The 10,083-nt window shown below is 43.9% G+C and overlaps 1 pseudogene; it reads right to left on the bottom strand.

Annotated features, from left to right (window-relative positions):
- Positions 1-1,645: 1,645 nt before the first annotated feature.
- LOC136512150 (uncharacterized) lies at positions 1,646-9,096 on the bottom strand (annotated as a pseudogene).
- Positions 9,097-10,083: the final 987 nt, after the last annotated feature.

Raw genomic sequence — 10,083 nt, 5'->3', positions numbered from 1 at the left:
TCTCGAAGAAGGTTTTTTTTTTGGGGGGGGGGGGGGGGGGGGGTTGGAAAAAGGAAGGGGGAGTCCTAACCAACTGAACCGTAATGGCGTTGTTGCATGTTCATCGGAATAATTATACTTGTTTCATTTCAAACACCAAGATCTACAGGGTAACAGCTTGGTGCCTAGATCTACGGCGTCGAGGCCTTGTCCACGTCGACGCCAGGTCACCGCCATGTCCGACGCCTCGCCAAGACCTCGGCGCCATTGGCTATGATGCCGAGACATGTTTCCTCGACGCCAAAAGCTATGGCGCCGAGGTCAGGATCCATAAACGAAAATCAAACCACCAGGGTTTATTTGTGAATATTTTTCAAAAAAAAAGACTGAAAAATAAAAAAAATCGGACATTCGGACTGGACCGCATCAAAGCCTTCGTGGCCCATGGGCCCGAGGCCCGTCTGACCAAAACTTCAAATCTCTGCTTCTTATATAATACTTCCAAGTTCAAAAAAAAAAAGAATTTGTCCTGACTTCTGAGTAAGCAGTAAACTATACCTGAAACGACTGTACAGTGTCCACCTTGACGGGGAAAGAGAGAACGAGCTTATATTTGGGCTAGGTTATCCAAGTTCAAAAATGCTTCCAAGTTCAAAAATGCTTCTTATATGTTGTTTGGGCTAGGTTATCCAATGGTGGTATATTGCCCCGGACGAAGTGTGCTTGACCTTATATTTTTGTTTGCGCAAACTCTAACGTGCGCACAGTCGCGCTTAGCGCGGGACGCAGGCCCTCCCTCACGGCCCACCCCACCCTCATCGGAGACTTTCGCTGGTGTCGGAGACGGAGACGGAGACCTCGCCGGCGTTAGGGTTCCGGCATCTCCCGTTCCCACGCTATCCCTCTCTTCTTCTCCATCTCCGCGGAAGGAGGCCGGACGGTTCGGGGCCCTGGTGGCGGCGGAGGTAGCCGGGCTAGGGAGGGGGCGGGAGCGTCATGGTGAGCTCGCCGGCGCGCTGCCCTGGGGTTAGCGTGGGCGGGTTGTGGGTGGCGCGGCGAGGCGGCGTGTCGCCATCCTCCAATGGTGGAGGTGGGGGCAGGGGGGGAGGGCGAGGATGAGGACGACACCAGCGAGCTTGCCCTATATTTAGGGTGGGCAGGGTCGTTAGGCGGCGGCGGGATGCAGGCGGCGTGGCCGGTGGCGAGGAAGCCACGGCTGGGGCGGCGGGGGAGGAGGCAGTGGTGGGGGAGGAAGGGAGCATGGCGCGGGGAGGAAGAAGGGGTCACGGCATGGGGAGGAAGAGGAACAGGGGTCGCACATTCCCTGACCGCGCGACGGGTTGCGGGATAACTGCGTCCTTTGTTTGACGATCACCGGGTGAATGCATTCCGGCGATGATGGTAGTCAGGTGAGGACATGGACGACTAAGAGAAAGAAGTACGGTAGGATCGGATACTAGCATGCGACCCCTGTTCTTACTTATAGTAATAATAAGCAATCTGAGTAATAGTGGTCCTATTCATTTATCTTATAATCTATCTTTTTCAGCTCGTTTTTTCAGTCGGAACAGTATTTTTCTCTCACAGCAAAATCAGCCGAAACAGTGTTTTGATTTGTTTTTTCAGCGAAGCGAACATGGCCAATGATGTAAAATATGATTCAGCATTTACAGAGCTGTGGATATGATTCACCATTTGCACACAGATGTAAGCTACACGTAGCATTGCATGTTTCAGAACTGACCAAACAAAGACGCACCAGGATGATCCATTGTAACAAGTCTAGATCATATACGTATATACAGATTAAAACAAAGCAAAGTTCCAAGCCTTGGGGAATGCAGTAATGATAGCTTTCTTTAATTCTGTTTCACACCAATCACCTGCATCAAACCCCCGATCATGTGATCTTGAACTCGCAATGACACGCACTGAAATCACATTGCAGGTGCTTCACCAATGCAGGGATGGTTACTGCTGTCCAGTAACGGGCTCAGATCCTTCACGACGGTGTTTATCCCAGGCCGCCCCCACTGCCGCAAGCACAGTGCAGCAACAGCAGCCATCTGTTTGCCAAAGTAAATCAAGAATTACACACACACAATAAAATAAAAGTTCGTTTGTTTAGAGTACTACTTTCAGAACAAGGATATATCGTTCTCTTTTAATGCCAAATACCAATATTAGTTGTAACTCTAAAGAGTAGCAAATTTGGCAAATAATATTTGCTTATGGTTTTCAGTTTATTTTGGTGAGTACCTTCTCCATAAAAAGTCGTACCCTAGTTAAAGTGTCTGTGTATAATCTATTTTAAAATAATATGAATATTTAAATCCACAGAAAGTTTGTTTGCTTTATGTTGGTGGTTCGTGTCAAGATTCACAAGCCATTGCTGACTGAGGTTTCCTCCATATCTTTGGAGGGGTAAAGCTTGAGTCATTGTGGAGCATGCGCTCTGTCTGACACTCTGACCCTAAATACTATTTTCTGGATAAGTTCAGCTAAAATGCAGGACAAACAAACATGATCTAAAAATTCCTTTTAAAAGAAGAAATAGAAAAATGATTATGTCTTCCTTTTCCAATGTCAAAAGATGGTTATGTTCAAGTCACACTGTATAGACCTCTATTTGCTCACTCGAGCACACAACATCCAGTCTTAACAATATTGGTACCTTGCTGACAGCCTTTAGTGGGTATCCTCCTCCAAGCCTTGGATCTATGCACTGTTCCACCTTGTCTTCACTAAGTCTTGGTGTAGCCTGCACCTTAGGATAAGCAAATTAGCTGCTGCATCCTATACAGAAACTAGAAAAGTGAATGCTGGCATATGTACCCATGTAACTAGGCTCCTCTGGTCATGTGGCATTGTATTATCAATTACTTTGCGACCAGTTAAAAGCTCCAATAGTACAATCCCAAAGCTGTAGACATCGCTCTTTTTGCTATACTCTCCTGTGATTGTGCACCTAACAAGTTCAAAGAAGGAAGCAGCACCTAAGTAGCAGAAATCCTGGCATATCATTTATCTGTCTAGGCATTAGTGTAATTCTGAAAGTGTGCAAGTATTCCATCACATACTTAGGTGCTTGTGCTCCCCAGCCAGAACAGTACTGGGGACCCCAAACAGTCTCAACCAGGTAACCAGCCCTGTTAGGGGCATGATGTATTGAGACACCAATATCACCTATTTTTGCAACATCGTTGTCAAAGAGAAGTATCTTGCTGGACTTGATGTTGCCGTGGATGATGGGAGGATCAACCTTCTCATGGAGGAACTCGAGGCCTTTTGCAGCACTTACAGCGATCTTCACACGCTGCAACCAAGATAAAGGTGGTCCTGGTTGGACTCCCTTGATGCCCTTTTTACCTAAGATCATGGCGAGCATGAAAAATATATCAGCTGGCGTTTCCATGTTTGATAGTTTGTAGATTATTCAGGCTAAGAATACAGTCGATGCAAGTGGTTTAACAGTTTTAACATAGATCATAATATTGACCTATGTCTGACAAGAAAACGCCAGATGATCACGCTAGGAACTTATGGAAGTAAATCTTGTGTTCCTCCATTATACCATGAAGAATATCATTCAAGGAGCCCTTTGGGGCGTACTCATAAGCAAGAACACGAGTTTTCCGTTCAAGAAAACATCCAAGAAATTGCACAACATTGTCATGGTAACACATTCTTAAAATGGTCGGAACCTGCAACAGAAGTATAATTTAGAAGGTAATCCTTTGTTGTACACAACAATAAATGAAGAACAATAACTGGAAAAGTTAAAAAAAAGCAAGGCACACAGGCATGACCTCTACTTGAATTTCTTCAGAAATATCAAGCTTTTTTACAGCAAAATTCTGCCCATCTTTAAGAACTCCCAGGAAACATTTGGTGGATGGTCCCTGTCCTATAAGAACATCATCATTGAAGTTTTTGGTTACTTCATTCAGTTCCTCCATGGAAATGGTTGATATGAGAGTTCGATGAAGTTTACTAAAGAACGTGAAAGCATAAACACGATAGAAGAAAATACGCAAACCAGAACGACACTGAGGCACAATGTTTCTTAACGAGGTTTGGACATCTGTTAGTTGTCCCATTGGTTATAACAGGGATTGGCCTCACTTTTTATGTCCCCCTAGGTTACAAAGTCCGACTCAAACTCTATCCTAACCCCTAATTGAACTCAAGTCCAAAATGTAACCAAATTGAACTAATATTCGACACATATTTAACATTAAGAAGTAAATACAATAGGTTAACGTTATTGCTTCTTTGGAAGAGCACTATGGCACAACAAATAGTATATTTTGAATTATATACATGGTACACAATTACAAACGAAAAGTCAGCAAAGGAGGGTGTATATGGTAAGGGTGAAATTTTATTGTGCTGAAAGTTATACCTAAACCTTAAGTGCTACAGGTTTTATTTGCTTTTTATGTGTGTATCTACCAGGTTGAGGCCGACAGACAAATATGAAAAGAGAATTTGTTTCGCGTACCAGCAAGTTTGCTTCTAGCAACAATGATCCGGAGACGGAAAAGTACATGATCCATTTCTGGCCTCATTTGAATATCAGGTTGTAAGCAATCGATGGCAATGGAATTGGCCTCATGAACAAAGTACCCTTCATGTTCATCAAAATAATCATAAACCTTGCCAAAAATTCCAATTGCATTACGGTCTCTCCTATAAGAATCAAGGAAGTCTGTGGTAAGCACATGAGCCCTACCATGGTACATGTATCTCACTGTCTTCCAAGTGATGAGCTCTAAAAGAACAACTCCAAAGCTATATACATCAGATTTTTGGTTAAAAAGTTGACCAGAAACATCAATTGGGTCTAAATAATACTTTTCTGGTCCATTGTCATGAATAGGAAACACCGTATTTTTCGGTGCAACAGAAAGTCCAAGAAATGTTGACAAGTTCACATTGAAGATTTTTGGCACAAAATTCTTGTCCAGAAATATATTGGCAGATCTGAAGTTTCCTAAGAGGCTGGTGCCACATGAATCAGGATTTTCAGCTGCTAATGAATGGATATGAACCAGGCCCTCTGCACACTGGACTGCTATCAACAGGCGTTGTTGAAGATGAAGTTTTTCCATGGAGCAGATAGTGTCATAAAGGTTTCTGTTAGACGACGATATAGAGCCAAACATTGTCTTGGATAGATCACAGCAAGACTCGTACACACACTCTAAACTAGATGCCCCTAAGTGGAAGCCAACAACATTCGCAACATTTTTGTGATTCTTTTGACTCAATATGCTCATAGTGTTCAGAAATATCTCTCTGTCAGTTTCTGAACTTGTCTTAAGTAGTCTTACTATAATTGGACGATTCATGCCGAGGACTCCATTGTAGAGACATTCACGCATCGATTTCCCAAAGGCCATGCGGTAGTTTCTTGTCATTTTTTTCATTTGAGTTTTACTGAAAATTTTTAGATCTCCAAGTTGGTATGCTGCTAACAGTACATCCAGCTCTGTCTGCATGGCTTTCCTGATCATCCTTAGACTAGTAGCTACTTCAACCATTTCAGGACGTGTTTTCACGTCCCTCTGCAAGCATTTAGCTGCTAACTGTCCAATGTCTGCAAGAAACTTCTTGTTTTCTGCAACACTGATTTTGTTACAGCGGCGGGCTTTGCTTCGAAGGAAGTATGGGGGAGATCGAGGAACGCGAGAGCGAGCTAGGGCTTGGCGGGCAGGAGCCGTGGTGGCTGCAGCAAGAGAAGACGATGAACAGTAACGAGCCTGGGCACCCAAGGGAGACGGTAAGTCTCAATCCCAGGTTACCTCCTCTATTATAATTCTTTAATATTTATACAAGTAGATCTCAACCGACTCAAACCTAACTCAATCCAATAACCAACTCTAATAGATAACCGTCCTATATTCTAGGATCTGACAACTAACAGGCCGGACTCCTAGCCAGACTAACAGTCCGGACTCCTAGCCACCCAGCCGGCTAAGCCGGACTTCTATCTAGGCATCTACGCCTATAGACCCTACCGACCATAACAGATTTCCTCATCAAACATGCGCTGCACATCCTCCTCTTTTGTAAGAGCCTCATTAAAACTTTGAGCAAGGGTAATGGTCCCATCCACTGCTTTTTTTCCTTGTGATAACTTCCAGCAAAACTACTCCAAAGCTGTAAACATCACTCTTTGGGGTTAGAATTCCACTCTCACAGTATGCTGGATCAAGGTAACCTATGGAACCAATGATAGTGGTGGTATGCTGGGGACCATTAGCACAAAGGAGTCTTGCAATTCCAAAATCTGATATCTTTGGTGTAAATTTTTTGTCTAGCAGTATGTTAGCCGGTTTGATGTCACCATGAAGAACAGGACTATACATCGAATGCATGGACGATAATACTTCAGCAACCCCAATGGCAATTTCTATTCTTTTCTCCAAAGGGAAGGGAACCTGACCATTAGCGCTGTTGCCAGGAAGTATGCTGTTGAGGTTTCCATTGGAGATAAACTCCATGACAATCATTAGAGCATTTTCCTCCGTGCAGCAGCCCAAGAGTCTAACAACTTTCTTGTGGTTTATTTGAGAGTGCACTATCACCTCCTTGGCAAACACCTCTTTATGGGTCCCATTTATATATCTCTTTACAGCAACTGAGGATTGGTCTTCTGGTGTTCCTTTGTAGACCTCACCAAATGCCCCTCTTCCCAGAATATACTTATACCCACCGGTTATGTTTCGTATCTCATTCTCTGTGAAATATTTCAAGCTGTAGTTGTTTTCCACTCTTTGAAGCACCTGACGCCCATTAGTTTGAAGGAAATCTCTAAGATTGTCCCCTTGGGAATCCATGCGCAACCCAACACAGTGATAGGAATGCTATGGATGGTCGCTTGCCTGCATAACAAGGTCATATGTAATGTTACTATTCTTTGATACTCAAGTGACCTTATACTATTGAAAAGAAAGGAAGGAAACTATACTTATAGGGGATTATAATGCCTGCTAGCTGAACAAAAGATCCTCAAAGAATCCTGACCTGCCACAGTGTAAACTTGGAGTGTAACAAATTCCACGTTATCTGAATGACAACTCCACCGCATTACTCATTACACCAGACCTAGTATGATAGGAACAAGCAAAGGTACTATTATTACACATTTAACAGTATACAGCTTGTTCTCTAAAAAAAAAACAGTAGACCAGAAAATGCAACACCTTCTTAATATGAGAGCTAATAGGTACTAAAAATTCGACATCTAAGGTTTAAAACAGAAAGTACTGATTTCATTTTTCATAATAATAAGTGAGGATCAATAGTGACTGATAAATCCAAGGTTTTGAGACTGCTGATGATTGTGAAATGTGTTTCGGCAATTTTTAATTCATACAGAGCGGAGTAAGCTTTTAGAGTTTCAGGCAAGTGTGAAGTGTCAACAATTTCACAGGGCAACTTCAAAGCTTTCAAGTGAGTTGGGGGAAAGTTTCATCAGAGAAACTAAAACAAAGATTCAATTGAGATCTCAGAGGTAAAAGGATAGCAAATATCAAAGAAAACAACTTGCATCCATACTTGAGGTGGAAACAGCATGCAGCAGACACACACAACCTGTGCTGAGGAATCAGCCAGGCGCCGCCGCTCCTGGTGTCCGGCGGCATCACCCCCACGCCCAGCCATCGTGGCTGCCCCCGCGGACCTCCGTGGGAGTCGCATTCTTTAGCAGCGGTGCGCACCCCGGTGGATTTAAGAGCGGCGTAGCGTGGGGATGGAGCGGGATCGACGGGTATCGATCGAGCAACGAGCGAGCAATGGAACGAGGCACAGGGAAGGGAACACCCGATTTCATTTTTGGGAAAAAGATAGGAAATCGCTGTTCACTTCCTGGTCAGTGGAGAGTGTTGACTCTGTGAATGGGAGTGGAATCCGAATGGGAGTGGAGTGTTGGGGGTGGGCTAGCCAGCTTTGTACGGTGAAAGAAACGTTATTTTATTGTATAGTCACCTGAATTTCTACGAAACGCTGAACAACACTAGGGGGAAGAATCACCCAAAAGGATGTTTCGCACTGATTCTAATAATTCGTTTAAGATAGAATCTACATCGCGAGAATTTAGATCTCTATATAAGGGCTCCAAAATTTCTCTCGCTCCTCTGGGAGAGGGGAAACAATATTTATAAAAAAATCGACCGAATCAACGGCGACTTGGAGACGATAAACAAGGTATTGCTAGTCAGTCCTTGCAGGAGGACATATCTCATCGATCTTTCGCTGGAGCACAAGAAAACTGAAAGGGGAAAACTGAACGAATGATTCTATTTTTCTATGCCTACTGTTTTTAAGAAGGTGTTGCATTCCCTGGACAACTTAATTCCAAGGATGAAGATGCGATTGGGTCAACATACATGGATGCAAGGCCAAAAACCAAAGCCCTCTCAAATTGGGATGAATGAAATGAAGTCGCCATAAACTCACAGTAGGCATCAAGAACTGAAACAGGAACAAAAACAAGAGGAGAGAGAAAGAGACGACTGACCACACCATGGATACTACCACTCCTCCATGAACTCAAGTAGCATCTAGGATGAGCGCATGAGCTAGTAGGGGGTGCCTACCTGTAACCTGTCGCAGCAGTAGGTAATGCGCGTAGGCGCCACCGCTAGGCTAGCTGATTGGAGTCGATCGAGCTTCTTCCGCTTATGGCGACTTCGGCGGATGCCGGATCGATGGTAGGTAAAGCAGCCACGGCGTTAGAACGCGTGGATCGCCGCGGCTGGACCCTCGGCGAGTTCGATGATTGCAGCCAGGAAGACCGTCAAACACTTTTTTTTAAAGGAGGATGCGCCTCTGCTTTTAAGAAAGCAAGATCTGAAAGAATATACTGGGGACACCAGTTTACTAAAGATAACATTCAAAAGCTACGCGTCTATTACAAGTTTCAGATTTCCATAATGTCAGTAGGCATCACCGCACTATGCTTGAACCCTTTCAGCCAATCCATGATGTCATCCTTGATCTTCTCCACACGCTCCCTGTCCTTTTCCTTCAGCAAAATACACCACTTCTGCAGGAAGGATAATGCAAGATACACAACATCAGTGGGAGCCTTTGGATGCTTTTTCTCGATCGCCATCTTATTCCTAGTGATCCATAGAGCCCAGGCGAACCCTGCAAAGGTAAACATATAAGCAGCTTGTGTGGGAGGGGCCCCTTGCCCTGTAACCAGGATTCAGAAAACTCTTTCAGAGATTTAGGCATAGAACCCCAGCCATAAATTTCCCTAAAGATGCTCCAAACCATTTTAGCTAAACGACAGCCAAACAAAACATGGTCAATGGATTCCCAACAGTCACAAATGCAACATTTTCCACTACCCTTCCATCCCCTTTTGATCAGACTAAGCCCCACCTGAAACTTATTATTTAAAACCTGCCAGAGAAAGAATTTGATCTTAAGAGGAATTCTGCATTTCCAGATTGCCCCAGCCACCCTACTTGGGAATCCCCTATTGGCTGGAATCTATATAAAGACTTGGTCGAGTAGGAACCATGTTTTTCCAAGGCCCAAACAACAGAATCTTCAGTTTCTGAGTTCAAAGGGACTGTCTGAAGTTCATTCAGTAGAGAATTCCAGCTTCCAAACTTAGGCTGTGTTTAGTTCCCAAAAACTTTCCTAAAAAGTGCTACAGTAGCCATCACATCGAATCTTGCAATACGTGCATGTAGCATTAAATGTAGACGAAAAAAACTAATTGCACAGTTTGGTTGGAAATCGTGAGACGAACGTTTTGAGCCTAATTAGTCCATGATTGAACACTAATTGCCAAATAAAAACAAAAGTGCTACCGTAGCCAAATTCCTAAATTTCACGAACTAAACACAGCCTCAGAAACAGAAAGGGTTCTCCTAAAATCCACAAACCAGTCACCTTCATCCCAACAAGAACAGAACAAAATGGCTCCCTTGTCAAACACTAGTCCACGAGGGACCGGCCCGTCAGAACTGGTGCACTTTTTTTTTTGGGTAAATGCTTCGATTAGCGAGCCCACAAGGCTCTCGTATCCACTCCCTCCGGTCACCACAGAAAAAAAAACTCACCCAGCGTAGCGACCGT

Source organism: Miscanthus floridulus, chromosome 16 (assembly GCF_019320115.1).
Source record: "Miscanthus floridulus cultivar M001 chromosome 16, ASM1932011v1, whole genome shotgun sequence".
Lineage (NCBI taxonomy): Eukaryota > Viridiplantae > Streptophyta > Magnoliopsida > Poales > Poaceae > Miscanthus > Miscanthus floridulus.
The sequence above is the reverse complement of the archived record's forward strand: the minus strand, read 5'-3'. Positions and strand labels throughout refer to the sequence as shown.